The sequence below is a fragment of the Diachasma alloeum genome, unplaced genomic scaffold (genome assembly GCF_001412515.2).
Source record: "Diachasma alloeum isolate Michigan unplaced genomic scaffold, Dall2.0 Dall_scaffold_00623, whole genome shotgun sequence".
Lineage (NCBI taxonomy): Eukaryota > Metazoa > Arthropoda > Insecta > Hymenoptera > Braconidae > Diachasma > Diachasma alloeum.
The window spans coordinates 146,680-161,708 of NW_021680755.1; the positions used below are offsets into that span (position 1 = coordinate 146,680).

Here is a 15,029-nt window from a genome sequence, read left to right on the forward strand (position 1 = left end):
ATTTATAAAAAATCAGCGCATGTTTCTGGGGGGGGGTAAATTTTATAAATTTTTTTTAAAAATCTCAGATCCCTCCCCCTTACCCCACTAAATTTTCATCCCTCCGGATATATGCGGGTGTCTTCAACCCCCTGGAGAAACCGCATACTCATGTATTTTCCCCGAATTTCATTGTTTTTTAATTTATAAAAAATCAACGCTTGTTTCCGGAGGGGGATATTTTATAACAATGTAATCTCAAATCCCTCCCCCTCACCCCCACAAATTTTCATCCCTCCGGACATAGGCGCGTGTCTTCAACCCCCCGGAGAAGCCGCATACTCATGTATTTTCCCCCAAAATTCATTTTTTTTGAATTTATAAAAAATCAGCGCACGTTTCCGGAGAGGCAAATTTTATAACAATGTAGTCTCAAACCCCTCCCCCTCAAACCCCTAAATTTTCATCCCTCCGGATATAGGCGGGTGTCTTCAACCCCCCGGAGAAACCGCTGTGACGAGCCACATTTCTTTATTTTTTATCATTTTTACATACATTTTTCCCCAACACACACAGCCCCCTAAAACGTAAATCCCGGCACCATTGGTTACCCTTTCCCTAGCTATTCCCCTCGTTACCCCTCTACCAGGGTTGGGCAAGTAAATTACCTTAGGTAAATTACATGGTTTTTGACCGGTCATAAAGTAGGTAAATTACCCGGGCGAGTTGTCGGTTTTTTGACCTGTCAAAAACCTATGTGGCGCCATCTATTAGCACCTTGGGGAACCGGGAGATTTTTACCGAGAATACCACCTGTCAGAGTTACAAGGGTCAAAATTCGAAAAAATCATACCCGCTGAGGTTATGCCTCGCGAGGGTCAATCGTCGCAAAGGTCATACCTCGCAAGGGTCAAACGTGACAATCATAACTTGCGAGGGTCAAACGTCACAATCATAACTTGCGAGCGTCAAATGATCATAAGCTGTTGCAACAAAGACCAAACGGAATAGTTTCAGATTATTTTTTCTTAATTCATGATCATTCCACCCTTGTCATTGTTCTGTCTACAGGAGAGATAAGTTGAAAAATCACAAGAGTTAAAATTAAGACGCAGGCAAGCAGGAAAATCACAAACGATCAAGAAACAATCACAAAGTAGGTAAATCATAAGGGTCAATCAGGATAACTAGGCCGTGACCTAGTGACCTGTTTGACCCTTGTGAACCTACTTGCTTTTTTGTTTAAACTTTATGACCGTTGGAACCTTGTAATTGTACCGCCTGGCGTCCCCCGTTGACCCTCTTATTAGTTTCACCCTCCAGATTAAAGGATTGCTTCCGTTGTTTGACCCTTGCGACGTTTGACCCTAAGAAGGCATAATCCTTGCGATGTTTAACCTTCCCGAGGATAACCCTCGTGATCGTTTGATCTTGACGATTTCCGGCCGATGTCCCTCTCACTTTTGACCCTTGTGACTTTTTAGCTTAGCTTCCTTGTAAAGAGCTTTCTGACACTTTTTGACATTTTTGACGCCCCAGAGGTAAATTACCGGTATTTGACAATGTCACGTCATAAACTTCCATCTGCGAGATATGCCCAACCCTGCCCTCTACCATCGCCCCAGCATTCAACGCCGAACAGCCGCCGAAGGAAGTCAGCAGTTCCGAACCACCTGGAGTAGGTGAAGGAGCCGTCGCCCCCGAGAAACGCCCATGGATAAGCGTCGATAATCCACCGCCCTTGAAATTCACCACCGTTACGGCTCTGGATTGTGATCGTGGGCACAATCTCAACACCTTGATTGGCCCCGATTCCCCTCGAAGTTGACCCGAAAGAACTCGAGATCCTGCGAATGGCCCCGAATTACGAAGGAGAAGAAGGAAGAGAAGAGAAAAGAATCACTCGTGCTACAGCTGCCCCGTGAATTGCCACGTGCCCCTCAGAGTAAATTGTGTATTGTAAAGTTGCCCCGGAAGTTAGTTCGGTGAACAGAAAAGAAGACTCGTGGATTAAATGGAGTCCATCTCAGCTCTCGCTTTGGAGCCCCTGGAGTCGGAAGGAGGAACGGAGGCCCTGAGGATTATTTTTGAGGACGTTTCTGGAGGACTTTTTTTTTTCTGTGGAGCCCCTTTTGGTCAACGTGAGTACGATTTATCTCCTTCATTGTCCGCCTTTGTCCCAGAATATCATCCCATGCTACCTCCCCCCCAGCGGTGAGCCTACACATTCTTTTTCTTCCCCCCAGTAGAGTAATTAAATCATACATCTTTTTCTTATTCATTCCCCTCGACACGACTAGCTTCTCCCCCGTTTTTTGTGAATTAGAATCATCCCTTTAACGTGTACAAAAGTTGCGTGGCCTCCCCCACTACCCTAGAGCTCAAGTAAAGGCCGTTTTTGACGTCTTCTGACGATCTAATTATTGTAAAGTTCGGAGAATATAATTCATTGTTCAAACTAAACCCTTCATTTGCCCTCTTTCTTTGATTGCCCTCTCCTTATTTCAGGAATTAAAACTATTGCAATTAAGGAAAAGGTCATTCCGGATGTACGCGGCTGTCTTCAACCCCCCGGAGAAACCGCATAATCATGTATTTTCCCCGAAATTCAGTTTTTTTAATTTATAAAAAATCAGCGCATGTTTCCGGAGGGGTACATTTCATAAAAATGTAATCTCAGACGCCCCCCCCCTTACCTCCCTTCAATTTTCATCCCTCCGGATATATGCGTCTATTTTCCACAGATAAAAAAACCGAGCGGATAAATCAATTTATTTATTGAATTAATTAATTTTTCAATTCGAAAATCAATGCATAAATAGATAGTTGTTTAGAAATTAATTTTCAATCTTTTTTTCACCATAATTTAAAATATGTATATTCATATAAATTCTGCCCCCCCTCCCATCAACGGGTGAAAATCTCAACCCTCCGTTACATACCCTCCCCCCCACTTCTCACAAAGTTCAAATTTTTTAGATTCCTTTCTTTTATTTATCTAATTATTTGATGACCCTCTTCGCCCCTATTTGACCCGTAGCATTCTCCTCCTACATATCTATTTGCCATAACATTTTAAAGTGATTTTAAAAAATGCCAATATGAATCTATTGGATAAGCAATTACATGAGAACGTCCTTTTACCAGTTTTGAAAAATATTTCTCCCGCCACTGCTGCCGACTTTATCGGCCTGGGCAAAAAGTCGACACTGCCGCCATCCGGCGGCGTTCCCCCTACCGACTTATTTTCCCCTTCAATTTGTGAATAGTTATTTTCCTTAATTAATGGAAATTAATGTCATTAAACGTACTAAAATTCATTAATAATTCATAGATTAACATCCATAATGGTTTCAGGTATCATTTACCCTTTTTTACACCAAAACAAGACAGCCCCAATTAGCCACCTAATTAGGTGGCTGTTAGGTGGCTACTTGCTCCCTAGGGTATCAGCAACTATGCTGACATATATATCGGCATATTTACGGCAACTTTTTCCGCAATAGAGAGATAATTTTATCAGCAATTGTGCTGACAACAATATCTGCACATTTACGGAAACTTTTTCCGCAATGGAGAGATAATTATATCAGCAATTCTGTTGACAATAGTGTTATGTCCTATCCAAGTTACTAGGAGGACAGTAGCGCCATTTGGAATATTGAGCGCCAAACTTTGAAGTGTGGATCCGTTAGCCGCTAAACCTCTGATGAGGACTCCATCGATGTTGACTCGTTCAATGATAGGATAATTGGATTGAAGGTTTATTTGTGAATAAATCCAAACACTAGTACTTAGGAGAGCACATTAACACTTTTATTAAAAATAACTCTTGACTCAAAAATCTAAAACTTGGACTACAAACCGGATGAACTTCTAATAAACTTATAAAAACTTGTAAAAACTCTGAAGAAAAACTACTTGAAAAGAGAAGCTTGAAAAGTTGTCGAAACAACAGTCACGATGGAACTGACTGAAACTTAAGTTTTAAATCTAAGGGTTGGCTCAAAACACCGCCACTAGACCAAAAAGTTGCGCGCGCAAACCTGGCCCAGGGGAAAGGGAAGAGGGGTAAGCCAAAAGAGAACAGGGGAAAATAAAAAGAGGGAGGAAGGGAAAGCGTGCGATGTCGCCAGTTTTCCTCTTGAGGGGTCTGAGGGCCTCCGCGTAGGAATACAATGAACAAAGGAGAACCCAAAGACGTGTGGACCACTTGAAACAGAGAAACTTTCGAAATATACCAGAATTGAGATTTTACGACTGTGACCAATGTGTTTATTTTTCTCTCTGAGTTTAGAATTTTCAGGAAAAGCCTTTCTGTAACGAATTTTGGAGAGGAATAAATTGAGAACTCAACTTAAGTACTTGACATTTACGATTGCTGGCAACGGTTTTTCTTACACTCGTCAAATTATTTTTTGTCCATTGTTCATTGTCCTCTGTTCGACCATTTTCTTGGCATTCTCAAATTTCAGACGTTTTATATTCATTTTGAAATAATAATTCAAATCTCGCGGATTAAAATGGTCGATAAATAGTGCCATCCATAAAATTCAACGTCGGGACGTTACAACAGTATCTGCAAATTTACGGCAACTTTTTCCGCAATTGGGAACTCTGAGGGGGGCGTGGTCAATGCCTTGGCCGCATTGCGGCCGAAATTCGAACTAGCGCGAACAGGCAACCGTCAGTACGTTTATGTAATCTCCCTTCCAAAGAATTGGATTAAATCACCTAGAATTAGAAATTGTAAGATTTTCATTGAGATTTCACGGGTCGCTTCATCATGAAAGTGTCCATGCAAGAATTGTGTCGTTTCGCTGAGGCTCAGCCTAGCCGTAGGAATTTTATTGAAGGTGAAAAATTACTGGAAGCAGGGCATGTAATTCAATGTGGACAAACTTCTAATGACAATACGTCTATAAATATTCATGAAGTACTTGCTTTCTGTCAACAAACGTCCAATTTAAAAGGTATTCCTCATGAAATCAGTGGGAAAATTGTTGGAAATGGTAGAGTGGTTGAAATGATGTGTACTTGCAAGGCTGGACTCAGTGGAAGATGTAAACACGCAGTTGCAGTGTTACTCTACTGCAACAGGTGATTATTGTTGATATTAATTTACTACTTGCGAAAAAACATTACGGTGAGATGAAAGATGGATGTTAAAGTTTTGATTTTTTTTTTCAGAAACAATCTTGAAGAACTGAGAATAATAAGTTGTACTGATAAAAAGTGTATTTGGAATGCTCCTCGGAAATTATCATTAGAAAATTATGATGCACAGCCTTTGATGAAATACGAATGTTTCACATTGAAAAAGAAGAAGTTTTTGGGAGATAATCACAATCAGAAAAGCCTCAAAATGCAAAACTCTTATTTTTTTATAGGAAATTGGAAGAATCTCACTATTGGATTACGATAACCTGAACTATTACAGTCAGGCACACTGCAAAATTCTCTATTTTTCGTTACTCTGATGTTGAACTCCATTTTTTTAATAGGAAAACAGTATTCTCTTTTCTTTCAGAATGACTATGGAACTGTGTTGACATCTATAAACAAAATAAATTACAAGAAATTCAATGAAAACCGGCAAGAAACAACTCTTTTGTATACATAAACCCATTCAATGGCTCCAAGTCGCCTGTTCGCACTAGTACGCATTACAGCCGGTAGAGCGCATCATTCAGTGCTAGAGTTCCCAATAGGAAAGTAATTCTATCAGCAACTATGCTGACATATATATCTGCATATTTACACCAAAGTATTCCACAAATTCGGGGATAAGCCTGCTGATAATTTGATGGGTTATCATCCATCTATGCCGTCTTTATTCCGTCAAACTAACGGAAAATTGTCGACAATTTTGCTGAAAAAAAAATTAAAAATTTGACGATCTATATCATCGCATCAGAAAATTTTGCTGTGTGGGACAGTGTGTGTAATTGACTGATCGTTGTAAACGCAGTTCATAATATCAAATTTATTCTCAGACAAGTCTTACCATGAGGGCGTCAGTTCTCGGACGGTTAAGGGTAACTCGACCATTAATAACCGATTCTTCGTTTTTTTCTTCGTCAAATATGAAGTTTGCGGTTTCCATAGTCATTTTTGATGTTTTTGGGACAAGCACACGTTGCATTTTTATTAAAAAACTTCGGAATTCCATAAATATTTGTTAAAACAAAACAGCTATAGCTAGCTCCCCGGATTCAGTTCTCGGACGAAGTGAATGAGAGGGGTTTGGGAAAAGGAAAAATATAGGAAATCAATTGTAAAAAATATTTTTGACAGATCTGTTCTCATCTCAATAGCCATAAACTTATTACACACTAAATGATAACCATGAATAACCATTATTATTATGAATCAAGTGTAATTGAGCCAAGAGATTTCATCAGTTTGTGAACGGAATTCTGCCATTGATCCTCAGTGACGGCAAACCCCCTATCAGCCATATAACAAATCCATTCTACCAGTTTCTTCTCGTAAAATTCTTCCACAATACACTTAGGGCCAGGTCTGTTGATCCCAGCTTTTCTCTTGCCATTTGCCTTGTCGTATACACTGGGAAAAAAAATTACTTTTGCCAAGGAATCATTTTCTTGGGAGAAGAATTTATTTTTTTAGGAGCTTATTTCTCTAGGCCAGTCATTCCCAGGTGGTCCATGTCAATCGCCAAATGTTCCAATTATGTTGAATAATGAGATGATTATGCTACATATGACCTTGAATGAACACGCTTCATTATTTTTCAATTTTTTCAAATTCGAGGTTTCCTAACTTATCATAATTTGAAATAATTTTAAAGGTTAATAATTGTCAATGGAGTTCATTCAAGGTCATATGTAATATAATCATTCCATAATTGAACATAATTGTAATATTTAGAGATGGACTTGGACTCCTTGATAATGACTGACCTGGAGAAATACGCTCCGCAAAAAATAAATTTTCTCCCAAGAAAATGATTCCTTGGCAAAAGTAATTTGTTTTCTCAGTGTAAGGTTGACTGAGGGATATTATATTCTTTGCTGACTGATCCCAAAGATCTTCCTGTTATGATCGCCGTCAGAGCACTTTCTAACTGCTCAGGAGTATACTCTGGTGCTTTTGATTTTCTAGGTCGCGAAAGTGGCGCAGGCCTGAAAGAGTCGAAGAATGGATGATTTTTTATGACCCTGAAGTTTGCCGATTTTCGAACGAAAAAACTTTTGACACGGCATCTCTGGCGGGAGAATGATGGGATTTGAATAAAATCAAATTCAATAGATTCAGTATGGATTGATTTAATAGTGATGATCATTGAATATGTCTTAAACTAAATCAATAGAGTCCATTTTAACAGTACAAGAGAGGAGTACAAGAGGAAAAATATCAACAGCGGATATCTCCTCCTAGAATGATTTTTTCAAAAAAAAAACAAATTGTCACATTTTAAGCTCTCTAAATTCTCATTGTGATGTTTTTTAGTTTTTATTTTCCATCGTCATTCAGCATGTTATCCGCTGTTATGCACTCAAACTTTGTCAAGCTGTATCTTACTCATAAATTCTTATATAAAAAAAATAAAAAACATCACATTCAGAAAACAGAAATATCTTTATGTGATTTTCCTCTTTTTTCATTTTTGGCGCTCAATGGATGAAATATTCAATGCTGAATTCAAGAAAAAAATTTGACAGCGGATATCTCCTCGAATTTTCATCGGATATTGAGAAAAAAAGGACACACGTCGGGTTTAATTGAAATCTCAACGTGACATTTATTCTTTTAATTTTCCTATTTTTGAGGTTATGGAAACCCTAACAATTGCTGCATTAGATGCCTTTAACAGAGGATATCGTCTATAAAATTGATGATATGGCAAAAAATAATAATACTACTTGCATTCACTCCAACCCTGACGTGAGCATCGCTATTTTCTCTTATTTCACATTTTCAAAATGAATTCAACGTTAATCCGTTATTCATATAATCATCTTCAGGCGGTAGGATAGTGGCGACATCTATGGAATTTTCAAATGGAACCTGAAAGCCGCCATTGCTTTTGATTCTTTGTTTCTTCCTAATTTCCGGATATTTTCTTCTCATTACACACCAATTTCCACCATTTTTTTTCCTTCTGTCATGCGTGGGTCCCAGTAGATCCTCTTAGGTTTCGTCGATTAATCTCTCAAACTCCATCAATATACGTACATTCGATAAAAAAATTCCCCTGAAAAGCAATTAAATAAGAGACACCGATGAGGTTCAATGATCGGGAAGCGTTAAGTGCTATTATACATTGTGCAAAAGATATTTCTGCGCTCAAACGTGGCTCTACTCACAAAGAATTCTTTGGTAGGATTTGTGATTTTCTCAAGATTCGAAAACACCAGAGAAAGAGATACCGCTGTACGTTGGCGTTTGCTTGGAGGAATAATACTCGCGATTTCCAGACACGATTGAAAGATAATTTGAAACAGAAGAGGAAGATAACTGGAAAATCACAGCCTCATTTACGTGATTGTGAATCAGACGGTGAACAGTCAGCAACTCAGGTGAGTGACATATCTTCTTCTGAATCTGATAGTGGGGAATCTCTTGAGTCAACCATCAAAAGAAAATACGCAAGAAGAAATTATGAGTACGTTGGCTCATTCAATCTGGACAATGACAAAATACTCTTCAAGAGCAAATTATTCTTGGACAAATTACATACGATGCTGAGGACTCCTTTACCAGAAATTTTGGATGTAACCTGTACTCTGAGGTTCAAGGGGAATAGAGAACGTGAGAACAACCTCTTTTTCGACTTTGCGATGTGCAGGCAGCCTAATTGTGGTAAATTTTTCAAACTTACTGGTGAGATAATGCAATTCCAGACTTCCATAAATTTCTACGCAACGCCTGGAGACTCTCAACACGATGAACCTCTTATGTACCAATTACGGGGTGAGGAAAGGGAAGCACTCAAGAATGAATTGGAATTTGCGAAGCCTCACATAATTCACGAGAAACTTATCAAGAGAATGAACAAACCCCTTGCCCAACGTGAAAAGAACTATCAGTTTGCGCACTCGCTTCCCGTTGTACAGAAGACAAAATCCGAGAAGAAGTCAGAGAAAGACTTCCATCCCAATGATATCACTGATATCATTCATAGTATTTCGGACCACCAAGGAAATCATCCTTACATTCGCAAATTCACTGCATCCTTCAAAATCTCGTTGGGATGTGAGGAGCAAATTTCTTTCTTAAAAAAGCATCCGGATTCGGTCTTGAATTGGGATGCGACCACTTCTGTCGTTAGGAAACCACTTCCTCACTCAAAGAGGGTTTATTATTATTCAGGTGTGGTTAATGTTGGAAGGAAACTGTTTCCTCTTCTCGAGTACGTGACGAATGATTAGATCACCCCCTCCATTAGAGATTTTTGCAGAGGTGTTAGAGATTACTGGGTGGAGAAAGGTATTTCCTGGCCTCCTCTCAAGTTATTCGTCACTGATTGGGCGTGGGCAAGTGTAAATACGATTATGGGAGCTTGAAACGGCTTGTCAGTTCTGAAATACTTACAGCTCGTCTATAACGAAGTTCAGAAGAAGATTCCCATACCAGATCAGATAATTCTACATTATTTTTGCTATGCGCATTTCATGAAGATGATATCAAAATGGCTACACAGGAAGAAAATCGATGACCAAAAAATCAGGGTTTATTTGGAATGTATTGCGGTAATTGCTCACAGTGATAATCTCGATCTGATGACTGCTAATGTCAAGGCTTTATTCACGATTCTAGAATCGCCGATCGAAACAGTTGAAATGATTGAGGCTTTCAAAGATCTTGCGAAATCAACAGAACCTATTCGAGTCAAAATTGATGAAGCTCTTGCTGTTGTGAAACGTGAGAACGATGACCTCTCTAACGATGGCAATGGGTCCGTGTACAAGCAAAACCCTTTTCATCAACGTTTCAGCAGCACTCGTAAGGACGTGAAAATGAAAATCGAGAAGTCCAAAACGACAGGGAAAGACAACGGCTATCAATGTGAAGTATTCGCGGATTACCTCCTGGACGAACTCCTTCCCTACGTCCCTCTCTGGTCAATTCTCGTGGCTCCCAAGAAAACGCATTTTGTGAACGCGTCAGCTGAAAATCATTTCAGAATTACGAAGATTGGGAACGAGAAAAATTTGAAAGCCTCGAGATTTATCACAAAACTTCATGGTCATGTCAAAGCAGTTTNCCCCCCCCCCCCCCCCCCCCGAAGAATTGTCAGAAATGCACATTGAAGCCGTGCGAAGTAGTTAACGAGCCAGATAATGAAGGATCCCGGGAATATTGGAGACGTGGAATTCCTCAGCGTAAGAAGCCGAGAAGCAGCCATCAACACGCGAAGACAGTAAGGAAAATTGCTGAGAATCAAGCGCAGAAGATCCTACAGTTTCATGAGAATCACACTGTTTCAATTCCCGATTTTTACAATCATTTAAAGCCTCCTCGCCCCTTCTTCGTCGTCTCCACCAGTCCCACCCACGACCCTTTTGCAACTATGAATGCAATCGTGCTATCCGACGATTACAATTCCCTTTTTGGTACAAATTGGCTCAAGAACAATATTATTGATTACTGGGCAACTGTGTTAATGAAGTCATCACAGAATGCTGATTCTGTAGCTTATGTAACTTGCGAGGTGTCGAAATATGTCACTTCAGGGAAAGGGTTGAATGGTAAACCATTGCCTGCGACTTTTTACAAGCAGTTTGAGACTTTATGGGAAAACAAGTCAATAATTCTCCTTCCCGTCAATATTATTCTTCAGATAATTCATGCCATAATTGTCATGGTTTTCACAGTTTAAAAGATAGAAAAAGCGAAAAAGAAAATTGTCACATTGAGGTTTCAATTCAAACGAAAGTGTGTCCTTTTTTTTCAATATCCGATGAAAATTCGAGGAGATATCCGCTGTCAAAATTTTTTGTTGAATTCAGCATTGAATACTTCATCCATTGAGCGTGAAAAATGAAAAAACAGGAAAATCACATAAAGATATTTCTGTTTTCTGAATGTGATGTTTTTTATTTTTTTTATATAAGAATTTATGAGTAAGATACAGCTTGACAAAGTTTGAGTGCATAACATCGGATAACATGCTGAATGACGATGGAAAATAAAAACTAAAAAACATCACAATGAGAATTTAGAGGGCTTAAAATGTGACAATTTGTTTTTTTTTTTTAAATCATTCTAGGAGGAGATATCCGCTGTTGATATTTTTCCTCTTGTACTCCTCTCTTGTACTGTTGATATTGACTCTATTGATTTAGTTTAAGACATATTCAATGATCATCACTATTAAATCAATCCATACTGAATCTATTGAATTTGATTTTATTCAAATCCCATCATTCTCCCGCCAGAGATGCCGTGTCAAAAATTTTTTCGTTCGAAAATCGGCAAACTTCTGGGTCATGATTTTTTTTTGTTATTATTCTTGGGAATCATTTTTTTTTTCAAAAACGTGAGAAGAATGTCTCCATGAGAATAAGAGCACTGACAGGGATGAACGCCTGTATGAATAAATTTAATGAAAAAATTTAGCGCTTTCTCTGAGATTTTTTTTTCGCAATTTTAGCAACAAAAACGAATAAAAATTTAGCTGAAAAAAATTCTAATATTTACACCTATGAATTTCATTAAACATCTCAAAATCTATTTACTTTTTTCAAACCGAATGTCTCTTGGACAAATGAAACGGTAAAATTAGATAAAATTCTATATAAATGGTCCAAAAAACGAATAGAATTTTGCAATAGAATTCTAATGGAACTCCAAGAGAATTCTCATAGAATTCCACTAGAAATGCAATAGAATTTCTCAGAGAAAGTGCTACGTTTTTCTGTCAAATTTCTTCATGCATGCGATTGACGTTAAGCACATGGATAAACACGTCCGAGAACTGAACCCACCTCGCCTTTTGTGGATTCAGATCTCGGACCCTCAATTTCTCCAATAATTTATTTATTTTTTTAAATTGACCCCATCTAATTTTATTCGAAAATTAACCTTCAACTCATAAAAACCGATTATTATCAATTTTTCACTTACATTTTGTTGTTAGATCCTTAAGAAGCACAGAGGGATTTCATCGTCCGCACACTACATAACACTCCACAGACCCCCCTACTGTGTGAAACCTCGAATAAATATAAGTGTAATAATTCTGTACACTCAGTAAAATATTAATAAATATTGCAATTTGGGGAGAATTTATTCTACTTTTGGAGAGAATAACAGAAAATGGCCGTCGAGCACTATGGATATGCAATTAATTTGAAATTCAATCGTAAGAGTGCTCTTCATCCGAGATCTGAATACCGCCCGAGGGCTTGGGTACAGTCATCCCAAAAACAAATTCCAAGGCGCGTGGTAAATCTCCGAAACGTAAAGTCACTGAGTGGTAAAAATATCCGAATATTGTATAGTAAGTGTTGATTGTGCCAAGGCATTTGAATTGGATGAACACTATAGTGGATGAATGGTGAATTGCACAGGGGAGAGGGAAAATGGGTTTCCAAAGGAATAAGAATATGAAAATAACTGTTTGGTTTTTCAGATGAACTGACGAATAGACCGTTCCATAAAATCCCCGACAAGCAGATATCTTGGAGAGTGTAGACATGGAGCTGATTATTGTAAGAGTTTATCATTATTGGACTTTCGAAAAACATGTGAATTGATTTCCTACTGTAAAGACGAAAAAAGATGCAATAAAATCCACGAATGAAAATACAGGAGCAATTAATTTATTACGCAATGACCTATTATCTGCTCAGCACATTTCAAGACCTTAAAATCAGCTGTCTCAATAATCGCCAGAAATATTGCCCAGTAAGAGATTCTTAGCCACGGACTCCACATAGGTTTGCATCACTTTTTCCCAAAATGACGAATTATTGGAGTGTAATATTACATTGAGTGTCTAAACCAAGAAAGGGGTATTGGATGAATTCCAGAAACTGAAAACTCTTATTTGTTCGACTCCACAAATTGATTGCACATAGGAATATTGGAATCCATTTTACTAGGTTAGTGAAACTTGGAGACTATGGAAATATCAGACGAAAGAGTGATTTTTACAGTAGGAAATCAATTCACATGTTTTTCGAAAGTCCAATAATGATAAACTCTTACAATAATCAGCTCCATGTCTACACTCTCCAAGATATCTACTTGTCGGGGATTTTATGGAACGGTCTATTCGTCAGTTCATCTGAAAAACCAAACAGTTATTTTCATATTTTTATTCCTTTGGAAACCCATTTTCCCTCTCCCCTGTGCAATTCACCATTCATCCACTATAGTGTTCATCCAATTCAAATGCCTTGGCACAATCAACACTTACTATACAATATTCGGATATTTTTACCACTCAGTGACTTTACGTTTCGGAGATTTACCACGCGCCTTGGAATTTGTTTTTGGGATGACTGTACCCAAGCCCGTCCGAGAACTGACGTCCTCACGGTACACAGCCGCATGTCAATTATGAAGAACCCAGATAGACATCGTTGGTGAGCAAGTATGGCGACAACCGCTTGGTGGCGTTTGGTAGGCATTTTGATGTCAAGAAATGTCGCCAAGTCCGAGAAACGATAGCCGCCAATCCTTGTCGCACAATTGCTAGTAATTTTCCCGCTAGATTGGAGAGACAAGAAATTCCGACTTGTTTTGAACTTGAACTAGCAATTTGTAGACAAACGATTCTTGCAAGAATCCGAGACTGTTGGTGATAATTTCCCTCAAAAATGGAAAATTGAATTTTCCCCGCAAAATGCTGGCAAATTGTCGACAATTTTATTTTTATGATAAAAAAATGACAATGGTCAATGGGCTTGGCAATTTCATACACGGGCGAGATGAATTATTTTTCCGGAACTTGATGCACTCACATTCTTGCATCAAGGTCTCTTCCCGGGTAGAAATTCAACCGGGGATTCAGCCGCAACTTGGGTGAGCGCGAGCTCAGCATCGGCTTGCCGCTTAACCCGAGTTCACGCCGCGACACGCCGCTCCATACCGGCTCACAGTCGAACGCTCATCAGACGGCATAACCCGGCACTTGAGTTTGAGCTGTGGCTCAACGCTTAGAACTCAGCTCCGATTGAGTCGTGTCGTTTCGAGTGGAGGGTGGAATAGAATGATATTTTTGCATTTTTAGAATATAGATTTAAAATTTGAATACTTTGGAAAATCCTTGTCTTCTTACTATAAAAAAAAATGGAATTCCACTGAACTTTCTATAAAATTTGAAATTTACTGATTTTTCCCTCTGTCATCGAATATAAAACCTGGCACTTTCTCTAAGAATTGCTATTGAATTTCTATTGGAGCTCTATGAGAATTCTATTTAAGTTTTATTGCAATTCTATTGAAAAATTCGATTTTTTTGCGTCAATTCCATTGAAAATTATGCAACTTTCCCCTGCATTTTAAATAGATATTTGTTTGTAGAAAAAAATCCATTGATTTTTCTAGATAATTTATTCTGTTAGGATTTCTTCCACAGAAACTATTGGGCATGAATTTTCCAAGTTTTGTTCCTGCATTTGATTAAAAGAAAAGAAGAAAAACCAAGCGGAAAAAACTTAGAAATCTCACGCCTAAGAAAATCTATAGGAACATAAAAACCTATTTACTTTCTTGCACCAAATTTTACCTTAACAAAAAGACTCTATGAAGTTGCATAATCTCCTATAGAATCGGCGCAAGAAACGAATAGAATTCTAATAGAACTTCCAGAGAATTCTCATAGAATTCCAATAGAAATTTAATAGAAAGCGCTAGAGTTAATATCACGTTATTTCTGATGAGCTTGTGATTGTTCATCTGAAAAAGCATGCCATCTTCACATTTATTCGATTGTTTTTTCGCTCAAATCACGATGCCATCGGACCTGTCAAATCATTATTGAGGTTAAGTATACTGGGATTGAGTAATTGGAGATGAACCTGAGGTTGAGCAGTGGCCATTCAACTAAAGCCCGGCGAAGCGTTTCGCGC

At 38.4% G+C, this 15,029-nt stretch overlaps 1 long non-coding RNA gene across 1 annotated transcript; it reads left to right on the plus strand.

Annotated features, from left to right (window-relative positions):
- Positions 1-12,363: 12,363 nt before the first annotated feature.
- LOC107043743 lies at positions 12,364-12,759 on the plus strand. Its single transcript, XR_001461268.1, has 2 exons — positions 12,364-12,451; positions 12,584-12,759. It is a non-coding gene; the product is annotated as an uncharacterized LOC107043743 (long non-coding RNA).
- The last annotated feature ends 2,270 nt before the right edge of the window (positions 12,760-15,029 follow it).